Consider the following 26,500-nt stretch of genomic DNA (forward strand, 5'->3'; position numbering starts at 1 on the left):
TACCTCTCTTTGTTTTAACTTTCTGGGCGTGTTTTTAATCCAAACATATCATATCTATATGTTTTTGGAATCAGGAACCGACAAGGAATAAGATGAAAGTGTTTTTAAATTGATTTGGACAATTTATAATTTTGATAATAATTTTTATATATTTAATTTTCAGAGCTTGTTTTTAATCCGAATATAACATATTTATATGTTTTTGGAATCAGCAAATGATGGAGAATAAGATAAACGTAAATTTGGATCGTTTTATAAATTTTTATTTTTTTTTACAATTTTCAGATTTTTAATGACCAAAGTCATTAATTAATTTTTAAGCCACCAAGCTGAAATGCAATACCGAACCCCGGGCTTCGTCGAAGATTACTTGACCAAAATTTCAACCAATTTGGTTGAAAAATGAGGGCGTGACAGTGCCGCCTCAACTTTCACGAAAAGCCGGATATGACGTCATCAAAGACATTTATCAAAAAAATGAAAAACACGTTCGGGGATTTCATACCCAGGAACTCTCATGTCAAATTTCATAAAGATCGGTCCAGTAGTTTAGTCTGAATCGCTCTACACACACACACACACACACGCACGCACGCACACACACACGCACATACACCACGACCCTCGTTTCGATTCCCCCTCGATGTTAAAATATTTAGTCAAAACTTGACTAAATATAACAAAAAGCGAGTCCAAGGACGCACTAAGCTTGCTTTATCATACGTAATGTCAGCACTGTTGTGATGGTCTTCTATTTTCCATACACAATGAACAAGAACATACACTTGGCCGAATTTTTCGAGCGCTCTCTCTCTCTCTTTCTCTCTCTCTCTCTCTCTAACTCACGCGTTCGTGATGCTCAGACTCACTGAAAGTCTCATCAGCAAACGAACAACGGCTGAACAGACAGCAACAGAGAAAAGTGAAACGACTAAACCCTCGAGTCGAACTTAAGGTGTAAGGGTCACCCAGAATTTGGAAAAAAATCGTTTTTCAGATATACTAAATTATGATGTTGCCAAAAGCTAGAACAATATCTCTATTTTCATGTGCAGTTTACATTTTGTCTCTAGCATACATAGTTTTCTTGCAATAAGTGGTCAAAGTAGGTTGGTGGGAATTAAAAATCCCTTTAATCAAGGCCTCTGTTGAATGAAATTATCGGTTCTGATGATGAATTTGATTCCAAAAACTGCTCAGAACAGTCAGACACAGATGATGAATCAGACAGTAGCTCAAGTGAAGATAGTTTTGATTCTAATCTCTTGATGACCCCCCCATAAAGGACATAAACTGATAGATGTTGAACTTTTTGCTGTTTTATGTGGTGAAAGTTCGCGCGAAATCACAGGCAGCTGCACTGTCTGAATGAAAAACTTTTTTAAATATTCACCTATTCCATTGAAACTTTGCACATCAAATGTTCACTTGACTGGCTATAGTTTGTTCTAGAATGAAGCTGATAATCAGAAAAATAGATTTTTTTTTATTGTGTGATATATCATAATAATATAGAATTATAGTATTCTTTTGCTAATGCTACTAAAAGCAACATTTCCAACAAAACAGAAAGCTTTTAGAACATACTGTAGGTAATGATGCTTTAAATATGAGTGCCAATTTATTTTTCAATTGGACACATAGTTTTTCCCCAAGAGATATTTCAAAAATGCTAAAATTAGCATTTTTGCAGGTTTATTTTGCCCATTATTTTACGAATTAAATAATTTTGTCAGTTGTTCTACTTAATGTAGGTATTCAAACTTGATGTTTTCTGAAAATATAATGATTTTTGAAGAAAACTACCAAACATCAAGCCAATTCATTGATTGCAAGTGACTGAATAAAAAAATTACAGTTTTGGTCCGACAATCTGGGTGACCCTTACGCCTTAAAGTCTAATCCCCGTCAATCCCTGAGAGTCACGTCCGAGCGGACAGAGATGCTCATCGGGAGGTGAGGTGATCTGATTTGTCCGGGGCGGTCACGGAACAACAGGCGGCAGCCATTGTTGTGTGGGTCCGGGGCGCCTCGACAGAATTATTCTTTGTCAACCAGGACTGAAGTGTTTGGGCCTGTTGCGACGTGAGAGTTGTGGTACACTTAGATGACAAAGAGTAACAAGTCGCGTAAGGCGAAATTACAACATTTAGTCAAGCTGTCGAACTAACAGAATGAAACTGAACTCACTGCATTTTTACAGCAAGAGCGTATACTCGTAGCATCGTCAGTCCACCGCTCGATGCAAAGGCAGTGAAATTGACAAGAAGAGCGGGGTAGTAGTTGCGCTGAGAAGGATAGCACGCTTTTCTTTATCTCTATTATTTTTAACTTTCTGAGCGTGTTTTTAATCCAAACATATCACATCTATATGTTTTTGGAATCACAAGGAATAAGATGAAATTGTTTTTAAATCGATTTCGGAAATTTTATTTTAATAATAATTTTTATATTTGTAATTTTCAGAGCTTGTTTTTAATCCGAATATAACATATTTATATGTTTTTGGAATCAGAAAATGATGAAGAATAAGATGAACGTAAATTTGGATCGTTTTAAAACATTTTTATTTTACAATTTTGAGATTTTTAATGACCAAAGTCATTAATTAATTTTTAAGCCACCAAGCCGAAATGCAATACCGAAGTCCGGCCTTTGTCGAAGATTGCTTGGCCAAAATTTCAATCAATCAATGAAAAATGAGGGTGTGACAGTGGCGCCTCAACTTTTACAAAAAGCCGGATATGACGTCATCAAAGGTATTTATCGAAAAAACGAAAAAATCATCCGGGGATATCATACCCAGGAACTCTCATGTCAAATTTCATAAAGATCGGTCCAGTAGTCCAGTGAATCGCTCTACACACACACGCGCACAGAAAGACAGACAGACACACACACACATACACCACGACCCTCGTCTCGATTCCCCCTCTATGTTAAAACATTTAGTCAAAACTTGACTAAATGTAAAAATGATCTCTGTGTTCTCTGTGGGTTTCTGTCTGTCTCTGTTTCTATCTGTCTGTCTCTGTTTCTATAGATGGGATCTGTCTGTCTCTCACTCTGTCTCTGTCTTCATGACTGCTTTGTTTGTCTTTCTGTCTATAATTGTGTATGTCTGTCTTGATTTAAATCAGAAATTATCCATCCCCCCTTTTTACATTTAGTCAAGTTTTGACTAAATGTTTTAACATAGAGGGGGGAATCGAGACGAGGGTCGTGGTGTTTGTGTGTGTGTGTGTGTGTGTGTGTGTGTGTGTGTGTGTGTGTGTGTGTGTGTGTGTGTGTGTGTGTGTGTGTGTGTGTGTGTGTGTGTGTGGAGCGATTCAGAGTAAACTACTGGACCGATCTTTATAAAAATGTTTATGAGAGTTCCTGGGTATGATATCCCCAGACGTTTTTTCATTTTTTCGATAAATGTGGCTTTGATGACGTCATATCCGCCATTTTGTAAAAGTTGAAGCGGCACTGTCACACCCTCATTTTTCAATAAAATTGATTGAAAATTTGGCCAAGCAATCTTCGACGAAGGCCGGACTTTGGTATTGCATTTCAGCTTGGAGGCTTAAAAAATAATTAATGACTTTGGTCATTAAAAATCTGAAAATTGTAATTAAAATTATTTTTTTTATAAAACGATCCAAAATTACGTTTATCGTATTCTTCATCATTGTCTGATTCCAAAAACATATAAATATGTTATATTCGGATTAAAAACAACATCTGAAAATTAAAAATATAAAAATTATGATTAAAATTAAATTTCCGAAATCGAAAACAATTTCATTTTATTCCTTGTCCGTTCCTGATTCCAAAAACATATAGATATGATATGTTTGGATTAAAAACAAACTCAGTAAGCTAAAAAGAATAAAGATATAGAAAAGCGTGCTATCCTCCTCAGCGCAACCGCTACCGCGCTTTTCTGGATTGTTAATTTCACTGCCTTTGCCACGAGCGGTGGACAGACGATGCTACGAGTGTACGGTCTTGCGGAAAAAATGCAATGCGTTCACTTTCATTCTGTGAGTTCGACTGAGCTTGACTAAATGTTGTATTTTCGCCTTACGCGACTTGTTTTTTGTTATAAACGGAGAACGCTAGTAAAGAAGTTTGCAAACGTACATGATTTTGTTTAAACGCTTTCTGAAGCTTTCACTTGAAACTAGACGGACTGAACAACTGATTGAAAAACGAATAGAAAACCAGCAAGCCAGCCAGCCAGCTAGCCGGGCAATTTATAAGAAACCTTCAAGTATGGGAATGTCGCTAAACCTGGAACAGTTAAGGAGAAACAGCCGTACCAGACAAAAAAATTATTATTGCAAAGCGTTTTTTATATTGTCACATACTAGACTCTATCAGTAAACAAACGAACAACATAAGATAAAATAAAAGTCACACAACTCATCAAACTGACCATTATAAAAATTTCTGCATTTGTTCCAGGTTGGACGCATGGGTGTGTAAAGTGGAACACTGTGTTGTCAAACTCGGAACACATGCAAAAACACACTGACTCTCTTTCTAGCTCTGTCTGTGTCTCACACACACATATATACACCCACACACTCTCAATCACACGCACACAATTACACATTGCCACACACACAAGATAAATTCATACGTCATAACATTTTGATTTAGCCATCTTATTTAAATGTCTGTTTTTCCACATAACATTGGATTTTTACCAAAGAAATAGTAAATTTAATAACAATTAATGCCTCAAATGTGAAAAAAATATAAATAAGGGCTAGGTCTAAACAAATCGGATAAAAAAAACTGTTTTTGTAAAACATGAAAAAAGAAGCTAATCAATGTCCCTTTGTTTTCTACTTTCAGTGCAGTCCTCGTGTGATCAATGCCGTGTGTATACTGCTGGCACTGTATAATGTTCAAAGGGGTGTTGGTGCCACACAAGAAGCAGTACCAAGATATTTCGCAGCATAAAAGTCGTGACAGGAACACCAAATGTTCTTGATGCGCAACGCAAACCCATTTCCCCGTTTCTGACAGCCGACAACGCGCAGCCCATTTCTTCGGGTAGCCACCGTCCGGGTCCCAAAATACTGTAAAACAAATCAATCAACCATTCAATAGAAGGAAAAAATACAATAAAACTGAAAAGAGAATTGAGTACGTGACTAAAACGGTTCTATGCTAAATGCCCCCCGGACAACTGCCCCCCTCCCCCCCCCCCCGGACAACAGTACTGCCCCCCGGCCAACAGTACTGCCCCCTGGACATTTGCCCGCCTAGGACAATTGCCCCCCGTGACAATGAATTGCCCCCCATTCTTGTCTGTATGTTTAGCAAGTTATCAAGTGTTGTATTGTTGTCTAGAGGGTATTCATAGGTAATGGAAGTCTATAATTTGTTTTCTCAACGATATCTATATAATGCTTCCTGGTTTGAATACACACACACACACACACACACACACACACACACATACACCCACCCACACACACACATACACACACACACACGCGCGCGCGCGCAAACACACACAAACACACACACACACACACATATACACACACACTCACACACATATAGACACATACACATAAATACTGCAAACACCCAGACAAAGACAAACTGACAGACATACACACAGACAAACCGACACAGACACTTGCACGCCCACACTTACGCCCGCATTTACACCAGCAAACACACTCACACACACACACACACACACACACACACACACACACACACACACACACACACACACACACACACACACACACACACACACACACACACACACACACACACACACACACACACACACACACACTCTTATTGAAGTGAACGGCTTTTGCAAAAACTTGCACAAAGAGTGGTGAGAAAAAAAAATTGGGGGGCAGGTGTCCGGGGGGCAGGTGTCCGGGGGGCAGTTGTCCTCCCTCGGTGGGGGGGCAGGTGTCCGGGGGGCAATTGTCCTAGTAGGGCAATTATCCGGAAGGGGGGGGGGGGGCAGTTGTCGGGGAACAATTATCCAGGGGGCAATTAGCCTGCCACGGACTAAAAACACCAGTGTTCACTTTATCGTTTGATGAGGGTAAGATGGAACAGAATGCGTCAAAGCTGGAACACTGTTCCATGTTTGCCTCTATATGTGTTCCAGCATAGCCGCATGGCACCTGCATGGATTTCGACTTTAGCTGTAGGATACATGTGACGTTTCCAATCTTTTTTCCCCGTTCATAGTGTAACACATTGATGTAGGTTTGTAATAGCAATCAACATTTTATGTGAACGTATATAGATAAAGAGTAATAAAACGAATTCTAGACAATAGAAATAAGAAGAAGACGGGAGAAAAGTTAAAAAAACGTACCTCTTCTTTGGTTTTGCCGCAGTTGCCATTTTTCTTTTTGCAATAACATCGGGAGGGGTCACTAGACATTTCTGCTAAAAAAAATTTCATGAATTGTTTCCCGTTGACCGCATATTGAGGTGTTCCAAGTTAGCCGACTGTTCCGGGATTGGCGACTTTCCCTTAATTGTCTTCGAGATCATGAACCTTAACCCTTTGGTCGCACCGAGGTGTCACGATTCTGCATTCCCAGTTTATCCGACAAAGAAGCTGCAACAGCTTCGATAGAGGTATTGTTATTCACAAAATTGTCAGCTGAAAACCACCGCAACACGGTGGCCTAGTGGTAAGGCGTCCGCCCAGTGAGCGGGAGGTCGTGGGTTCGAACCCCGGGCGGGTCATACCTAAGACTTTAAAATTGGCAATCTAGTGGCTGCTCCGCCTGGCGTCTGGCATTATGGGGTTAGTGCTAGGACTGGTTGGTCCGGTGTCAGAATAATGTGACTGGGTGAGACATGAAGCCTGTGCTGCGACTTCTGTCTTGTGTGTGGTGCACGTTAAATGTCAAAGCAGCACCGCCCTGATATGGCCCTTCGTGGTCGGCTGAGCGTTAAGCAAAAAAACAAACAAACAAACAAAAAGCTGAAAACCCCATTGTGCAAAAGACTTGAGACAGAAAAAGGACAAATTACACCTCCACTCCTTCAAGTGATGCTGACTCTCAGCGACATCAGTGCTACCGGCACATTTTGGTGAAAAGGGAGAAGTGTCGCTATCACTCTGCCTCCATCGCACAGAGGATCGGAAGCCCTGCCTTAATCTGTTTTTAATTTGCTGTAATGTGCCGGGAAGTAGTGATAGCAGGATCAGCAGCTTAGAGAGAGAGAGAGAGAGAGAGAGAGAGAGAGAGAGAGAGAGAGAGAGAGAGAGAGAGAGAGAGACAGAGACAGAGTCAGAGAGAGTGACAGAGACAGAGACAGAGACAGAGAGAGAGTGACAGAGAGAGAGAAGTTTATTGTACAGACCCTTATACAAACCAAGGGGAATGGGGGTAGAACAAAAACAGAAACAACACAAAAACACAACAACAACGACAACAACCATGAAATGAATACGTGAAAAAAAACATTACTGAGAGAGAGAGAGAGAGAGAGAGAGAGAGAGAGGGAGAGAGAGAGAAAGAGAGAAAGAGAGAGCCAGAGACAGAGACAGAGACAGAGTCACAGAGAGAGACAGAGAAGGACACAAACAAATAGACAGACATAGTGATAGTTAGAAAGAGAGAGTGACATGGGGTGGCAGAGAGAGAGAGAGGGAGAGAGAGAGAGAGAGATAGATAGAGAGAGAGAGACAGAGAGAGGGGAAGGGAAAGAGAGAGAGGGAGGGAGAGCCAGGGAGAGACAGAGAGACAGAGAGACAGAGACAGAGAGCTAGAGCTAGAGATTGATAGAGAGAACGAGGGGTAGAGATAAAGAGCGACAGAAACAGAGAGAGAGAGAGAGAGAGAGAGAGAGAGAGAGAGAGAGAGAGAGAGAGAGAGAGAGAGAGAGAGAGAGAGAGAGAGAGAGAGAAGGAAAGAAAAAAAGAAGAAAAGGTGGTTTAGACTTAACTCTGTGTGGTTGTGAGAGGTAATAACAGCGCGGACACACAAGCTTATTGAGTTCAGCTTACAGTCAGATTTGTCTGTTTGCTTGTGTGTTTGTTTGTTCATGTCTTCTGGTCATAAGAACAAATCCGACATTTTACTGAGCATCTGGGCTAACATGTGTACCTTCATTCCTGTGACAGAAGGGAAGAAAAAACAAAAATAAAGAAAGTAAGAAATATGATATGGAGCAAAGGCCTCATCCGCTCTTTTGTTTTGGAATTAAACTAATTAGTAAATAAAGAAAAAGACGACTGTTCGTAAGTTTTTTTTTCCCTGCGACAGTCTCCCTTCATACCTGTCAGCAACATGAATATTTGTAGTAGCAACATCACCACCACCATCTCCACCACCACCGCCCCCACTACCACCCCAACCACGCACACACACACGCACGCGCGCGGAGAAACACACTTACCTAAAATCAACCACAAAATATCAGTCCACGTCGTAGAAACATGAAGCTGGACCGAAGCGGGAACAAACTTTATTCCACTTGTGTTAGGGACTGTGTCGCCGTAGTAAATGTAGAGTTCACATTGTCCAGAATAAATGTCCACTTGTGCAGATGTTTCAAGCTGTGCAGTCAAATCTTGATTCCTCTGAATATTTTCTGCTTTATCCCATTGGCTCTGAAACAAGTTATTGAATAACAATGGGTAATTGAAACATCACAGGTGGCGCCTATAGCGGCATTACACAGCCAGTTAAATTCAAACAACTGTTGAGTCACTACGATTACTACTATTACTATTAGTAGATGACGTATCTAGTTCTAATTTAATTAATCAATAAAAGGTTTTATTCTTTCTAATGAAAAGCAGAAGGGGTACTAGAACTCCGTATGCTTTGAAATGCAACAAGCCTTTCAAAAACCTCCAATGCGTGAAAAAACGTACACGGGTAAGGAATTAGAGTAAAAAAAAATTACCTACATTATGTGACCGACTTCCCGAGAACGAAGAAGATGAGAGTGTATCCTACGAAAGGACAAGCTGATTCTTATATTAGAATTTGGTTTTAACTATGTAAAAGCTTGCGCCACTACCCATTTTTACAGTAATATTGCGAGCGCAAACACGGCAGTACACGCGTGTTCAAACACGTTGAAAATACAAAACGCACGAAAATAAAATCGGGCCAAACAAACCGGATGGAACCTGAAAACATGTCTTCACTCCTCTCTGTGTACAGTGGCAGTTCCGAGTGAAAGTGAACTGGAAATACAGACTAACCCAACGTGTTAAAAACAAAGAAACCATCACGCGACTAACAATAGAAATACACGCCGCACCCCGGCAGTGTTTGCTTGTCCAGTTGTTTTAAGTCATCTGGAAATCATCACAATGTAAGTGTAAAATAACAAAATAACAAGGAGAGAACGAGACTGAAACTGAGCCGATTGTACGAAGGTAGGGAGGAGGGAAGAGAGAGACGGAGAGAAAGAGAGGGAGAGATAGAGAGAGAGAAAGAGAGAGAGAGAGAGAGAGAGAGAGAGAGAGAGAGAGAGAGAGAGAGAGAGAGATAGAGAGAGAGAGGAGAAAGGGAGAGATAGAGAGAGAGGGAGAGAGAGAGAGAGAGAGAGAGAGAGAGAGAGAGAGAGAGAGAGAGAGAAAGAGAGAGACTCAGACTCAGACTCAGACTCAGAACGGTTTATTGTACTAAGGCCACAGACCCATTTACAAACCAAGGGGAATGGGGGAAGAACAAGAACAGACACAACATAAAAGAGAGAGAGAGAAAGAGAGAGAGAGAGAGAGAGAGAGAGAGAGGGAGAGAAAAGAGAGAGAGAGAAAAAAAGAGAGAGAGAGAGAAAGAAAGACAGAGAGAGAGAGAAAGAAAGACAGAGAGAGAGAGAGAGAGAGAGAGAGAGAGGGAGAGAGAGAGGGGGAGAGAGGGAGAGCTCACAATATAATACAAATACATGATTGATAAAACCAAAAAAGTGTTTAGCGCACCCGGTAACTTTCTGTTTGTTCCCCAGTTCACCCATATGATTGTCTGTCCAAAAAACCCGCTTGCATTCATATATGATCTACGAACGCGTTGACTTCACATTAAGATGTTTTTTTTCCCCATGATAACTCACGCTCGTAACCATGACTAGACTAACTTAATTGAGAGAAAGTATTTGGGCCGATCAGTATGTTAGCTTTCCAATCGCCTTACAGCGTTGTTCTAAAGTACGATAGTGGAAAACGAAACAAAAACAACAGCATAGTAACCAAACATCCGCTTCACGAGTTTCCGCTACTGGCGGAAGAACACTCTTTTGCGCGACCTTTTTGTTCACCCAAGACGCGAATCGGCCGGAACGCAAATCCAAGCGTTCGGCACCTCGCTTTGAGAACAAATGTCTTTTTTGCGGAATTTCAAAACCACCTTTTCACCCCATTTTTTTCCCGTTCACAAATACCAATTACTTGAGACTTACCTCCAAGAATGGCTACTGCTGTGCATATAGTTCTAGGGTATCAACAGCCGCTTCAAGTTTTGTTTTTGTTTTTTCTCTCTCCAAAATTTTAATCAATCAATTAACACGTGATAACAAACATGGTAACTGTGTGTTTTCTGTTTGTACACATAATTTCTCATTTACATGCTTTACCTTAAATCAGAGACAATAAACAATTTGTTTCTAATTGATAAAACGTTAGACTAACGAAATCTCAAAACAACATGATTTCCAAAAATAATTTCCAGTGTTAATCGTGAATCGGTTTTTTTAAAAATGCTTACGCACATCTTTGCGATTAAAATAATATGATTAATCTTCTTCATATTTTTGCTGTTACTTTTAATACCAAAAAGCACATCTGTAACATTCAACCTAATTCTTTCGCCAATGTTTACTAATATGTACATTTCAATATATTTCCAAAACCTGAGCACGGTTGGGCATTCAAAGAAAAAATGCTCCAATACATCAAGTTCATCCTCACAATATGTACAGTTTTTATCAGCCTTCACTTTCATTTTACACAATAAAATTTTAGTTGGATAAATGTTCTGCTTCAAGTTAATGGATCTTGCTCAGGCTAGCCGGCCCGCTGCACAATTGCATGCAGCGCCGATGCTGGTGTTGTTTTAAATGGTAGACTAATATTGACGGAAAGGTGAGTGGGAGATTATACACAGGTGGGAACAAATTGATGGAAAAAGAATGACTGTTGAGTTGAGTGACGGACAGTTGAGTCAATAGTTGGGTTCCTTGTTACCCGGCCTTTATTTTCTCAAATAAGAGGTTTAATAATCCCAACCACTGGAAGTATTCGAAACAACATTGTAAAAATGATCGTGAGAGTTTAAAAAAAAAAAAAATCTAATGTTGTTTTTTAACAACTCGCTATCCCTGTTTTTGCTTTTGCTTCAAGTATCAAATTTTTCAAGTCGCCTTCTTTTTGTAATCGCATTCAATCAATCAATCAATATGAGGCTTATATCGCGCGTATTCCGTGGGTTCTTCTTTGTTTGGTGTTTAACGTCGTTTTCAACCACGAAGGTTATATCGCGACGGGGAAAGGGGGGAGATGGGATAGAGCCACTTGTCAATTGTTTCTTGTTCAGAAAAGCACTAATCAAAAATTTGCTCCAGGGGCTTGCAACGTAGTACAATATATGACCTTACTGGGAGAATGCAAGTTTCCAGTACAAAGGACTTAACATTTCTTACATACTGCTTGACTAAAATATTTACAAAAATTGACTATATTCTATACAAGAAACACTTAACAAGGGTAAAGGAGAAACAGAATCCGTTAGTCGCCTCTTACGACATGCTGGGGAGCATCGGGTAAATTCTTCCCCCTAACCCGCGGGGGGTTTCCGTGGGTACAGTTCCGAGCGCAGGGATTTTTATTTTCTATTTTTTTTTATTTAACTTTTTTTTATGCAATTTATATTGCGCACATATTCAAAGCGCAGTGATTTATTTATGCCGTGTGAGATGGAATGTTTTTACACAATACATCACGCATTCACATCGGCCAGCAGATCGCAGCCATTTCGGCGCATATCCTACTTTTCACGGCCTATTATTCCAAGCCACACGGGTATTTTGGTGGACATTTTTATCCATGCCTATACAATTTTGCCAGGAAAGACCCTTTTGTCAATCGTGGGATATTTAACGTGCACACCCCAATGTAGTGTACAATTCATTGGGAATTGCTTGCTAAATTTGTATAGATTTGCTCTCTCTCTTTTGGATTTTTCATTAGATACTGACGAGGAAATACTTAAATCTTCCATTCTATTTTTTTTTTTAAGAAGATGAAGAAGAAGAAGAAGAAGAAAAAGAAGAAGAAGAAGGTATCCATTCTGCTGCTCCTTCAGTATATACGCACTCTCCCCCTTTTCGCTGAACTATGGGTACCCCAAAATGGCCGACTGGACATCAAAGGGTGTCGCAAAACCGAAATACAACAAAACATTCGTTGTCATGATCTTTACTGTCCGTCGATTAATGATCTTCATATATATCATGAACGACACTCTCACCTTTTCATTTCTTGTGGGTAGACTTTAAAGATACATGCCGTCCCGCACACACAATCATGAGGACCACCACAGATTTGCCAAGGCTCCGACGAACAATGAACAGCCTGGCTTCTTACAATGCACTGTGATCATTTCTTGGTTAGAATTCTTTTCCCAGATTGACACAGGTGCCGGTTGCAAAATGAATTCAGCCAATTATCCTTGCAATTTTATATAAGCTTTGCTTGTTGTGCTCCATTTGTTTAATTGATTGTATGCGGCATAGTCTGTACATTCTCACTACACAATAAAAGAGAAAAGTGGGCAGTGAACAGCCCGTATAGCTGGGGAATTTTTGCGATAGACATCTTTATTTAATCTACTGCTCTCCGCAGACTTCCTTTTTCTGCCATTCGAGCCCGCTTTTCGCTGAAAGCGGGGACCAGGTGTGCAAAACTACCCGTCATAAATACAAAGATACAATCTGATCTTTCGTCCTCACAGGCAGAATCTAATGTGGTGATCATTTACCGACCGTTCGGGGAAGCAGAACGCGTTAAAACCGCAATAAATGTGCCGCCACTGCTGTACTTTTTTTTCGGCGTGTGAAAAAAACCTTGTTTGAACTTTTTGCCTATGTATTGTGATTGTGTTCCGTGATACTATGCAGAAAACTCAATGTTGGGTTAATTTGCCGAGAAGTCAGTAGCGCAGTCTACGTTCGCAAACCTAGAATATCGTACAAAAGATTTGTTTGTTTGTTTGCTTGCTTAACGCCCAGCCGACCACAAAGGGCCATATGATATCATAATTATAACGTGCGCCACACACAAGACAGAATTCGCAGCACAGGCTTCATGTCTCACCCAATCACATTATTCTGACACCGGACCAACCAGTCCTAGCACTAACCCCATAATGCCAGACGCCGGGCGGACCAGCCACTAGATTGCCAATTTTAAAGTCTTAGGTATGACCCGGCCGGGGTTCGAACCCACGACCTCCCGATCACGGGGCGGACGCCTTACCACTAGGCCACCGTGCCTGTTTGTACAAAAGAAGAAAAGGAGATTTTTTGTTTAGATCAAAACTGACAAACGATAGGCATTTACAAGCAGAACAAAAGAAACAAAGAAACAAGCAAGCAAAGACAGAAACAAGCAAACAAACAACCAAACGAATCGAACAAACAAGCAAGCAAGCAAACAAGCAAGCAGGAAAACAAGCAAGCAAACAAACAAACAAATAAAACAAACAAACAAACAAACAAGCAAGCAAAAAAAACCCCACCAACACAAACAAGCCAGCAAGCAAGCAATCAAACAAACAATCAAACAAATAAACAAACAAACAAACTAATTATCTGAGACCTAAGCCAACAATTAATTGGCTTGAATAAGGTCAACAGATCGGTTTCTGAAATGTTCGGTTATTGAAATACTGACATCATACATCCTAACTATTCAACCTGTGCAAACATAAGTGATTAAAATAAGACCATCTTGGCCTGTCTTTCTGTGTCTGTGTCTATCCGTGTGTTCATCCTTTTATCTTACTGCCTGTCTTACTTCCTGCCTGCCTGCCTGCCTGCCTGCCTACCTGCCTGTCTGTCTGTCTGTCTGCCTGTCTGCCTGTCTGTCTGTCTGTCTGTCTGTCTGTCATTATGTCTCGCTGCAATCAAGCGCCAAGCAATCGGAATTGAATAACTATTCTTTCATGGTCCTCTTTTCACACTTTTGATCTTTTCATTATCATCTTGTTTTGCTTCTTTCTCCCTCTCAGACTGACTCTACAAGATTCAAGGACGGTGCTTGTAAACCTCGCAGTTGGTCTTTATAGTCTTCTTTTTGCCGGTAACATGGAACACAACTTTCCCCTCACACGCAGTGAGAGGTCTGAGCTCCTCGAAAAATTGTGAAGTTTGATTGGAGAAGAAGACATCAAGGTGATTGGAAAATCAGAAATAAAATTGTGCGATGAGTTTTAAATGTCAAGCTGGAGAAAGCTTGAAACGCTGATGGATATGTAGGCGGATATCAAAGGTTTAGGCTTTGACTGTCTTGTCTTCGCGTGATGCTGGTTTGAAGAGCTTCTTTCCGCGATGCCATTTTAAACTGCTTTTCTCGCTTGAAAGTGTATCTGATATATACATTTTACAATTTTGAGGTTTTGGCGACATCATTTGCAAGTTTCGTCGATTTACATTGTCTCTAAATACAAGGTTATTTTCTCTCTAAAAATGAACAGAGGACAAAATACCAAAATGTATATAGTTCGATCTCGCCAACAGATCCGGTTTAATGAACACATCATTATTGTCAAATGCTCCCACTTTATTCCAAAGGATACCTGATTTAGTAATTATAATACTGTCAATCAATTTCAGCGAGTTTCTTTCATATTTTCTAGGGCTAATTCAGCGTCCTCGCATCAGTGATATCACCGGGCTAAATGATCCCGCCTCCAGGGCCAAATTAGTCCAAAGAACACTTCCGAAGTGACAGCACTTTGGCAGGAAAGGACGCGCAACATCAGAATCCCCAGCAGAGTCAATCAGACGCTGTGACGAAACTGTTAATGACGCAAAGGCCATTTGTCGATCGTTTTTAACTGGCCGACAGGGGACAACGCCATTATGGCTTTTTTTTTAAGTGAGCGAGGAGAAATCACAGGTATCTAATTATAATATACATCATTTCTTCTTTTCTCTGGAGCTTCCTCTTCGACCACTTCCCTTCCAGCCTCCATCACAGTAGGTTCTAGTGACATTTCTCTCTCTGATAGTGCTAGGAATCTTGGGTTCATCATGGACTCCCACCTCTCAATGAAACAACACATCAAAAAAGTCTGTCAGACATGTTACTTTGAGATCAGAAGAATAGGTTCCATAAGAAAATTTCTCACTGTTGATGCCACTAAAACTCTCGTTACATCCTGCATTCTGTCCAGATTAGATTACTGCTACTCCCTTCTCATAGGCTGCCCTGACTCCACTCTCCAACCCTTGCAAAAAGTACAACACTCTGCTGCACGTCTCATTTTCAGAGCACAGCATCAACAACCCTGCACTCCTCTCATGAAAGAACTTATCACTGGCTTCCTGTATCGGAACGTATTAGGTGTAAAGCTGCCTGCTTCTGCTACAATATCATCTCTGAATCGGCACCTGCCTATCTTTCTGAACTGGTCTCCCTCTACACTCCCTCTCGCACCCTTCGTTCTTCTGATGATACCCCCCGCGGGTTAGGGGGAGTCCCATATTGGTTGGGACTAGAAAGAATTTACCCGATGCTACCCAGCATGTCGTAAGAGGCGACTAACGGTTCTGTTTCTTCTCTTCTTTTGTCTTATTTCTGCCTTACCAGTCCTTTCACCTATATTTCCTTCCAAGAAAACTCTCCCTACTATTCCCTGCAGTTTTCCAATTCTTTTCTTGTTGTCTTATTTCTACCTGACTGGATCCATCACCTTTATTTCACTTACCAAAAGTCTTCTTTTCCACATCCTTATTTCTCTGCACCCCGCATGTCGTATGAGGCGACTAACGGATTCTGTTTCTCCTTTAACCCTTGTTAAGTGTTTCTTGTATAGAATATAGTCAATGTTTGTAAAGATTTTAGTCAAGCAGTATGTAAGAAATGTTTAGTCCTTTGTACTGGAAACTTGCATTCTCCCAGTAAGCATATATTGTACTACGTTGCAAGCCCCTGGAGCAATTTTTTGATTAGTGCTTTTGTGAACAAGAAACACTTAACAAGTGGCTCTATCCCATCTCCCCCCTTTCCCCTATCCCATCTCCCCCCTTTCCCTCGTCGCGATATAACCTTCGTGGTTGAAAACGACGTTAAACACCAAATAAAGAATTTTGATGATGCTCGACTTCTCCGTCAAGGTCGCTTTAAACGCAAGGCTCATGGCTTCCGCACGTTTTCGTATTATGGACCTCAGTTATGGAATTCACTCCCCTTTCAATTACGTCACTCTCCATCCATTTCATCTTTTAAGTCCAATTTGAAAACTCACTTGTTCCAACAACACTACGGATAGTTCCTTAGTATAGAGTCTGGGGATGTGAGATGTGCATGATGTGTTGTTTGAATCTGACAGTGATTGTATGATTTTTGTATACATGTATTGTTGTCACGCGCTTTGAACTTCTGATAAGGCGCTTTATAAATGCCCGTTATTATTATTATTATTATTATTATCAGGTGGTAATCCCTTAACCTCTCGAACTTAGTGGAACAAGTCTTTTTCAGATCTGGAACATTTAATTGAATACATTTCGTGGAACCCCCCATCTAAAAAAAGAGAAAAACAAGACAAACAGAAGAATGAACAGATAGTGTATAAGAACTTGGCTACACGAAACAAGAATACGGATTTTAAAAAAAATTCTATTTTATGCACAGAAAGGACCACGTGACAATATTGCAAATAAAAAACATACAACACACAAAATAAGTCGGGCTAGCAGGAAACACAAAAAACACACGGGAAAAAAATCTCCAAAGGAAGGTCCATCGCGCTGTACAATAACACTGCACCGAAGAGAAACGAACAACGAACGAGAGTATAAGAATTTTCCCTTACAACCAGCCACAAACGCTACACCAAAAATGGAGTAGAAAATGATAATGTTTATGACAGCTTCAAAAGCTGCATCATGGCGATACGGCCGCAGGGGCATACGCACAGCCGGGGGGTCGCATGTCTTGTTAGCGGCGAGGAGGGAGGGGAGGGGGCGAGGGGAGGAAGTGGGAGACTGGTAGGGGAGGGGGGGGGGGGGGTGGCTGTGCTGGAGATTCAGGGGACTGGGAGGACCGAGCAGTGGGGGAATATTTGCAGGTGAAAACAGCGTTGGATTGTGCAAGTTGGAGGAGGAATTAAGTGGGAGAGGGGACCGAATGATTTAAGGGGGGGGGGGGGAGGGGGAGGTGTTGCAGGTGATATCAAGAATGGATGTGGTTGGTGGGTGGGGGGAGGGGGGTAGTAGGGGGATGATGCAGGAAGGCGAGAGAGCGGTGTGTGGTCACGTCATGTGAGTTCAGCACTTACCTATAATGTACCTTTTATCAAAATAATTAGTCAAAGTCTGGAGGTGGTGGGCCGAGAGACTGAGACAGAGAGATAGAGAGAGAGATGGAGGGGGTTGGGGGAGAGAGTTGTGTTATGTAGCTCCTTTTAGCCTATAGATGCAAAAACGGAAAGACGGTCAGACAGTCTAACGCACTTGTGCGCACTATTTGACAGACAGACAGACAGACAGACAGACAATCAGACAGACAGACACCCATCCACCCACCCCCACACACATCACCATTACTCTATTTGGGCAAAGACAAAGAAAACTTTAAGGCAGTGGACACTTTTTACCCTGCAAACTCGAAAAATATAACACCATTACCAGCAGTTTGGGCAGTTTGCACTCAATTACTTTCAATCACAATTTAAACGACTTGTAGCATACAACAACAGGATTTGATGTATTGAAAGAACAACTTGTGATAAGAAGTAAGATCCAAAACAGCATACATCCGAAAGCCCCCAGACAGACAGTTGTTCTGAGAGACTTCGGAATCTTAAAATGAAACAAAGAAACTTACACGTGTACCTAACTTGTTCAACTAATAAAGAAACATGAACCCAAGAAAGGTGGAACATACAAACACGCACTTAATGTCATGATGTTGTAGAGAACAAAAAATCGCTGTGAAAGTACAAGCACAAGAGTTCCGCCTTCAAACATACTGTCTGTCACCAGTTTTGACCACAGTGTGACATCAGTACATAGTTCTACTAGCAAAAGTAACACATATTGTAAACAGTAGTATTCAAAAGGAACACTAGTGTTTACTGTGTGTGCTAATTTTGCTGATTGAACCAGAGACGCAGAACAGTGTTCAAAAGTGGTTTCAGAAAATGTGTACAAAAGTGGACCGTTAACACTTCAAATCCAAAAATGTATTATAAATACAAAAATGTGAATGTATTGTTTTGTCAATAACAAACGTTCCAACAACCTACCTTTCTTGGTTTTTTTATTCATTCATTCGTTAACGCTTCCGGTGTAGCTAAACAAATTCTCATTCAGTTGCTGGAAGTTATAACGGACTGAAGAAGAAGACGAAGAACACAAAAACGAATCGGGGGGCACGCTAGTGAAAATTCATGTTTTATGTTCTCTGTTTTATGATGCTGGTTTGAAACAGCTTCAACAACAAATATTCCAAAAGTGCTTCGAATTGTCAAGAATCATCAAAATAATCATAACATTCCAGTATTTCTTGGCGGATGTTAAATCAATACAAGTAAATATAAGTTTCTCGACGGAATTTAGGTAAATATGAACTTCTCGACGGAATTCAGATAACTATGAATTTCTTTAAGGAGCACAGGTATTACATATATTACACTTAAACTAACTCTCACCATCTCTTTCGCCTCGTCACGAATGTTCGTACGTAAGCCAATAACGACCAACAACCAACAACAGTAGGGATACATAAAGACCGATGTCTCATCGGAATACAGACACGTTTGACAATTAAGCAACTCTAACGAACTGCTTTGCTTCAATTGCGAATTTTCCAACAAAACACATAAATTCACTTGGATGTAAAACCAGATAACACTTTTTAATGTAAGGGTAAGGGGGGGGGGGAGGCACGCTAGTGAAAATTCATGTTTTATGTTCTCTGTTTTATGATGCTGGTTTGAAACAGCTTCAACAACAAATATTCAAAAAGTGCTTCGAATTGTCTAGCAGTGACTTCATCAAAATAATCATAACATTCCAGTATTCCTTGGCGGATGTTAAATCAATACAAGTCAAATATAAGTTTCTCGACGGAATGCAGATAACTATGAATTTCTTGAAGGAGTTCAGGTATTACATCTATTACACTTAAACTAACTCTCACCATCTCTTTCGCCTCGTCACGAATGTTCGTACGTAAGCCAATAACGACCAACAACCAACAACAGTAAGGATACATCAAGACCGATGTCTCATCGGAATACAGACACGTTTGACGAACTGCTTTGCTTCAATTGCGAATTTTCCAACAAAACACATAAATTCACTTGGATGAAAAACCAGATAGCACTTTTTAATTTAAGGGTAAGGGGGAGGCACGCTAGTGAAAATTCATGTTTTATGTTCTCTGTTTTATGATGCTGGTTTGAAACAGCTTCAACAACAAATATTCAAAAAGTGCTTCGAATTGTATAGCAGTGACTTCATCAAGATAATCATAACATTCCAGTATTCCTTGGCGGTTGCGTCGACTTCAACATGGCCAGGAGAGAAACGAATTGTCAAATTTGGCTGAATACTTCAAAAGGACCCCCCATTGTTTTGTGAGTGTCTGAGTCAGACAGAGCGTTCGTCCAACGCAAAAATGCGTTAAGATGTAACCAACACCTTGTGCGCTCAAAAACTTCAATATGCTTGCGGGTTCAGGATCATGTATTGTAAGTGTACGTCTTATGACAGTACTTATAGTGTTTAAAGCGACAAATGCTCCCTGAAAATTTTAACACATCCAAATTTATATTGCAACACATTGTTGTACCGTATCTTAAAACGTTATGCAAGTAATTTTATTCTAACTGTCTATGCCATAAGAGACTCTTGTTTTTTGTTTGTTGGCACACTTTTCGGAGTCTTTCTTTCTTTCTTTCTTTCTTTCTTTCTTTCTATCTTTATTTGGTGTTTAACGTCGTTTTCAACCATTCAAGGTTATATCGCGACGGTCTTTTCGGAGTAAAGATTTCTGTAACAGGGGTCACATGACAGCTGAACTGTACCTTTTGATTATGATTTTTTCGTGATTTTTTAATTCAAAAGCTAGGCTTTTCTTAGGTCGATTTCGAGGTTACCGGATTACGAAGAAATCTAAATACGAAAAGTGCAAGAAATAAATACGTGCAGCTACAACACACACGCACACACACACACACACACACACACACACACACACACACACACACACACACACACACACACACACACACACACACCCAAACACACACACACACACACACACACAATATATAATAATACAAAAAAGAAAGAAAAAATCTAAAATCAAAAAACTCATTTTTAACCTAAGATAGCCAGGTGGTAGATATTAAAATATTTTGGTTAACCTCCAAGTGGAAATCATGTTCTCATTCCATGTAAAATCCTTCATGGATCTATGCTAATTTTCAAGATGATTTACACGGAAAGGAAAGTACCCTTATGATTTCAGACACTGAAGACATTCTTTGTTTTAAAGGTAATGAGATACGAGAATGGACCTTCATGTCCGTGACCAATTTCTGACTGCGATAAGCAGGTGCACGTTGAAGTGTTGCACTAAAGAAACGGGGTCTTATGCCTACATGAATGTGGGAGGTATTTAGGAGACATGGACAAGGACGTTATACTTGTCGCCGCCAGTGGGCAAAACGCCAAAACTAATTTCAAATCGCCGAAAACTTTGCCGTAATTTTGGAAGAATTGCCGAACTTTTCTCAAACGCCAAGGACGGCCGAAAACTTCCGAAAATTGCCGAAACTTGTATCGCCATTTTGACATATTTGGACATCTATATCTATATACGGCTTGTGTGTGTGTGTCTGTCTGTCCGTCTGTCTGTTCGCCATGCACGGCCAAAGTTCTCGATGGATCTGCTTCAAATTTGGTGGGCATATTCAGGTAGACCCCGGACACAATCTGGTTGATGAACATTTTCAACACGTGCTCTCGCGCTGAACCGATTTTGCTTTTTCTGTACATCCATTCCCAGTAACTCTTCCTTATCTTCTCCAGTGTTTTGCGCGTTTATCTCCCTTCCTTCGTGTGGCGTCAATCGCGAAGCCGGGAAAGCCGGGTATTCGGCTCTACTTCTTCCCGGCGAAGCCGGGTACCCGGCGAAGCGGGTTTTCATCTAGAATATATATCTATATAGGCTTATGTGTGTGTGTGTGTGACGCGGGTAACCGTGGTGGTTTTGATGGTCATAATATTTTTTGCAAACTCAACTTTAAAAGAATCGAACTCAGAGTTTGAACTGAGAACAAATCCGGAGCTAAATTAAAATTAAAATAAAAACACACGAAAGAAACTGAGGAAGGAAGAAAGGCGGATAGACAGTCGGCATAAAAAGAAAGAAAGAAAAGAAACAAAGAAACAAAGAAACAAACAAAGAAACAAAACAATACAAACAAAAAAGGAAGAAAGAGGGAAAAAAGAGAAAGAAACAAAGAAAAGAAAGAAAGAAAGAAACTAAGGAATAAAGAAAGAAAGAAAGAAACTAAGGAAGAAAGAAAGAAAGAAACTAAGGAAGAAAGAAAGAAAGAAAGAAAGAAAGAAACTAAGGAAGAAAGAAAGAAAGAAACTAAGGAAGAAAGAAAGAAAGAAAAGAAACAAAGAAAAGAAAGAAAGAAAGAAACTAAGGAAGAAAGAAAGAAAGAAACTAAGGAAGAAAGAAAGAAAGAAACTAAGGAATAAAGAAAGAAAGAAAGAAACTAAGGAAGAAAGAAAGAAAGAAACTAAGGAAGAACGAAAGAAAGAAACTAAGGAAGAAAGAAAGAAAGAAACTAAGGAATAAAGAAAGAAAGAAAGAAACTAAGGAAGAAAGAAAGAAAGAAACTAAGGAAGAAAGAAAGAAAGTAAGGAAGAAAGAAAGTAAGGAAGAAAGAAAGAAAGTAAGGAAGAAAGAAAGAAAGTAAGGAAGAAAGAAAGAAAGTAAGGAAGGAAGAAAGAAAGAAAGTAAGGAAGAAAGAAAGAAAGTAAGGAAGAAAGAAAGAAAGAAACTAAGGAAGAAAGAAAGAAAGAAACTAAGGAATAAAGAAAGAAAGAAAGAAACTAAGGAAGAAAGAAAGAAAGAAACTAAGGAAGAAAGAAAGAAAGAAACTAAGGATGAACGAAAGAAAGAAACTAAGGAAGAAAGAAAGAAAGAAACTAAGGAATAAAGAAAGAAAGAAAGAAACTAAGGAAGAAAGAAAGAAAGAAACTAAGGAAGAAAGAAACAAAGAAAAGAAAGAAAGAAAGAAACTAAGAAAGAAAGAAAGAAAAGAAACAAAGAAAAGAAAGAAAGAAAGAAACTAAGGATGAAAGGAAGGCGGACAAAACAAACACACAGACAGAAAGAAAACAAAAGTCATCACCACAACAACAACAACACTAACACTCATTCAACAGTCGATAACAATTCCAAGCCTCCACTGAAGAAAAAGACATATAAGAAGAAGAAGAAGAAGATATAGATCAACAGGCGCATGGACCGAGACAAATTATCCCAAGTATCCCCTTAACACCACGGACAATAACACCCTAGTAAATACCAAATAGTTTTACCCTTCGTATCAGTGTCCGGTTTCACTTCTCCATCGTCAAGACAATAAGGAATGACCCCCAAGTCTAGTGCCTTGTCTATAGTCTTACATGTTAGAAAGAAGTCAACGAAATTCGAAAAGAAATATGCTCTGGAGGAATTCCTTTTGTCATGAAAACGATATTCAATCATTTGTCCACACCACACCAATAAGACATTAAAACAATGAATACCCGCGCCAGTTTTACCCACATCTTGACTAGTCTTACGACCCGAAGTCAAAGAAGTCGAAAGGACACATGCTCTAGAGAAACTCCTGCCGTCATAAAACGACATTCAGTCATGCTCCAACACCACGCCAATAAAACATTCAAAACAATGCATACCCCCGCAAGTCTTACTGACATTTTGTCTAGTCTTATGTCCGAAAGAAGTCAAAGAATTCGAAAGGGCCAGAAAGGACAAACGCTCTAGAGAAATTCCTGCCGTCATAAAAGCGACATTCAATCATGCTCCAACACCACGCCAATAAGACATTAAGTGCGATACGAGACTAATCTGGGTTAGCTCTGTTTGTAACGGGAGTGTTACGGCAATTTTGTGCAAGTCGGCGTGGAGGCCATTCCGGAAGTCTGATTTACATGCCTGTTCAGAACTTCTGGTTCCATTGATGAGTGAATTATTGGAAGCGAAAGGAAACAGTATCGCAGTCAAGAGTCATTAAAGGGGATCTAAAAGGAAACAAAACCCAGTCGTTACTTGTGATAAGGAGATAGATATGGGTTACAAAAATCAGGCCAATACTGAGAAGTGAAAAGGGAAAATAAAAAGAAACACAACCCATCCGTTATGAAAGAGGAGGTAACATGAGATGCAAAGATCACGACAGAAGTAGCGAAAGGGAAAATAAAAGGACACACAATCAAGACGATTAGTTGTGAGAGGAGAAATACAACATTGGTGTAATGCTGTTTCTATTATCTTCGGCTGATTTGTAGAGTTCTAAAACGGTAATACTACATCGTCCGCATAGGAGACATGGGTTACGTTTTGGGATTACTACAAGGGCTGTTGAATCAAATGGAAATTAGAACGGAAATAATGAAAAGCACTAATAGCATAACAATAAAGAAAGAAAAAAAAGACACAAAAACAAAAACAAAACGGAATCATAGACTGCTTTTGTGTCACCTTTAATCCAACGTATAAAAAAGGTGTATTGCAAGACTTTTGAATCATTATAATTATGTCTTTTTCATTTTAGGAGAGAAAGTCACATTTTTTTTTAAACATAGTTTATTGTTAACATATTTCTGGATGGAGATTTTCAATACATGTGACTTAAGATAAGATCATGAAAAGAACGATAGAAATAAAATCTGGTCACTGGTCATTTTTTTACGTGCTAATACATCTCTAAATCACCGTATTCCGAAAGTGAAGAGCAAAAGATCGTAACTGGCCTTCACAGAACAAACTGTAATATTGTTCATCCTTAGACAGCGCCATTAGTGTATAGGTTTATAGACAGACGTTTTGTTCAAACTTACCTTTTCTCTGACGAATAAAAAAAAGTCCAATCCAGCGAAAACACACACAAAATCTTTGTAAATTCCTTGTATAGTCCTTTTCCGAAGTCAGAAGGAAATATTTTTTCAGTGATGAAATACAACCCAAATCACTCTGTCCACAAAAGTAATTTACTGCCACACTGTAATCATACACAGTCAGCCACAGGACAACTTTTCTGTTGGTTCCACCTTCGCAGACACCTACACCTATCAATACAGACACTCTTAGTATATCTATATAGACATCCGCGACACTCTTATATCTCTATGGACACCCACGGTGTAAAGTGCAGGACAGGTATATAACGTAGATATGAGAGACTGAGGCAGAGAGACCACAGCGCGGGCGGTAGGGTCTAGAGTACTGGCTGACAAGGGGTTTACGGTTATCCGTCTGGCGCTAACCGTAACTGCGCGGCGACGTTCGCGCGAAAAAGTTGTAGTAGGAAGTAATGAAGAGATCGTAAGGGCGGCCGACGCAGAGAGAGAGACTGAGACACTAAGTCTCTGCTCGCCCCTGTCCCCCGCACCCCCCCCCCCCCCCTCCCTCCCCCCGCGGACAGAGATCCACAAAAACCCTCACTCCCCCTCCCCCGCCACCGACTCTCCTCCTCCCTCATCCTCTTCCCTCTCACAGTCTTCTTTTTTTCTGCCCCCCCCCCCCTCCTGCCCCCTCCCCCACTTACCTTTCGTACGACCAGCGGCACGCGAGTTTAAGCTGAACGAACACGCTGTCAAATTCTTAGACGATATAGGCCTCCCTAAGTTAACTCTAACACGCTACAGCAGCTTGAAGTATTGTTGGTGTTGTGTTTGTTTGAGTTATTTTAAAGAGTTTTGTAAAATTGTCAGATCCTGATTGGAATGTCACTTACAGCTTATGTAATGAAATGACAAGTTGTAAGTGTTTTTATGTATTCAAAACTATTAAGATAATTGAGTGTGTATACTTAACTTTGTTTGAGATGCAAACCTAAGTGTAAAATACTGAACTTTTTGAATTGCTCAAATACTTTCCTGTAAAACTCGATCTTACACTATCATCTTCAAATGTCGCCTGCCTGGTTGTGCTAGAGGTAGCCAAACTGTCGGCGTTTTGGGTACATCACGTTGAACTAACATTAGCATTTTGTGAAGGACATCTCTCGATTGAAAAGTTGAATTGTCCTATTATATATTTAGAGACTGTAAGAGGGAAAAGATTATTGAAGGAGTAAGCACAGTATTTATCACCAAAGCATACTAGCAACATAACATTTTCTGGCGATTGGGGGCCCGGTAGCTCAGTTGGTTTAGCACTGGACTTGTGATCGAAAGGTCGCAGGTTCGAATTCGGGCCGGGACGGACACGGGTCAACTTTATGTGCAGACCCAGAGACGGAAGCCATGTCCCACCCCCGTGTCATCACAATGGCACGTAAAAGACCTTGGTCATTCTGCCATAAGTGCAGGTGGCTGAATACACCTAAACACGCAGACACCTGGGTAGCGCGACTCCGTTGCTGCTAGCTTTCCACTGGGAGGAAGCGACCCGAATTTCCCAGCGATGGGACAATAAAGTAATGAGAAATGAGAAATGAGAGAAATCAAATGTAATTCCACTTTGAACCTCCATTACCCATCATGCAAGCCACCACAGATATGTTCAGGCTTTTCCATTGAACACATTTAAAACATCCTCCCACTTGAACACATACCAAAGTTCAACAGCCCGGAGAGGTTTTGTACAGGAAGAGAATGTTTTTGTTAATTTCCCGTGTCAACATTAACAGGCAAAGCTAGTTCACCCAAGCATTCCAGTCTTTACAAAATGCTGCCAGGTCATAATTTTGGGTATTTGTCCAAATGAAAAAGTGCTCTTATTCTAGATGTGAAAGCTGGACATACGAGAAATCTTTGAGGGTTGCAAATCATCGTTCGCACGAGAGAAAAACGGAAGTGAATCGGTGGAAGTACTGAGGCATTGAGATCCCCCTACAGTTACGCCCTGCTGGTGTGCCCTGTTGCACCACACTTTGAAGTAATCCCACACTTTGAAGTAAATTACTTCAAAGTGTGGGGATGTGCCCCACACTTTGAAGTAAACCCATTTTTTACTTCAAAGTGTGGGGGGATCTTCCCACACTTTGAAGTAAACTCAGTT

At 40.3% G+C, this 26,500-nt stretch overlaps 1 protein-coding gene across 1 annotated transcript in view; it reads right to left on the bottom strand.

Annotated features, from left to right (window-relative positions):
• The window catches only part of LOC138981398 (uncharacterized), a 102,065-nt gene extending 77,302 nt beyond the window's left edge, over positions 1-24,763 (bottom strand). The window contains exons 1-2 of the mRNA XM_070354314.1: positions 24,337-24,763; positions 8,398-8,611 (exon numbers count right to left, since the gene is read on the bottom strand). The gene's annotated coding sequence lies outside the window, so the exon portion shown is untranslated. The remainder of the gene's footprint in view (positions 1-8,397; positions 8,612-24,336) is intronic.
• Positions 24,764-26,500: the final 1,737 nt, after the last annotated feature.

This window comes from Littorina saxatilis, linkage group LG12, assembly GCF_037325665.1.
Source record: "Littorina saxatilis isolate snail1 linkage group LG12, US_GU_Lsax_2.0, whole genome shotgun sequence".
In the NCBI taxonomy this organism is placed as follows: domain Eukaryota; kingdom Metazoa; phylum Mollusca; class Gastropoda; order Littorinimorpha; family Littorinidae; genus Littorina; species Littorina saxatilis.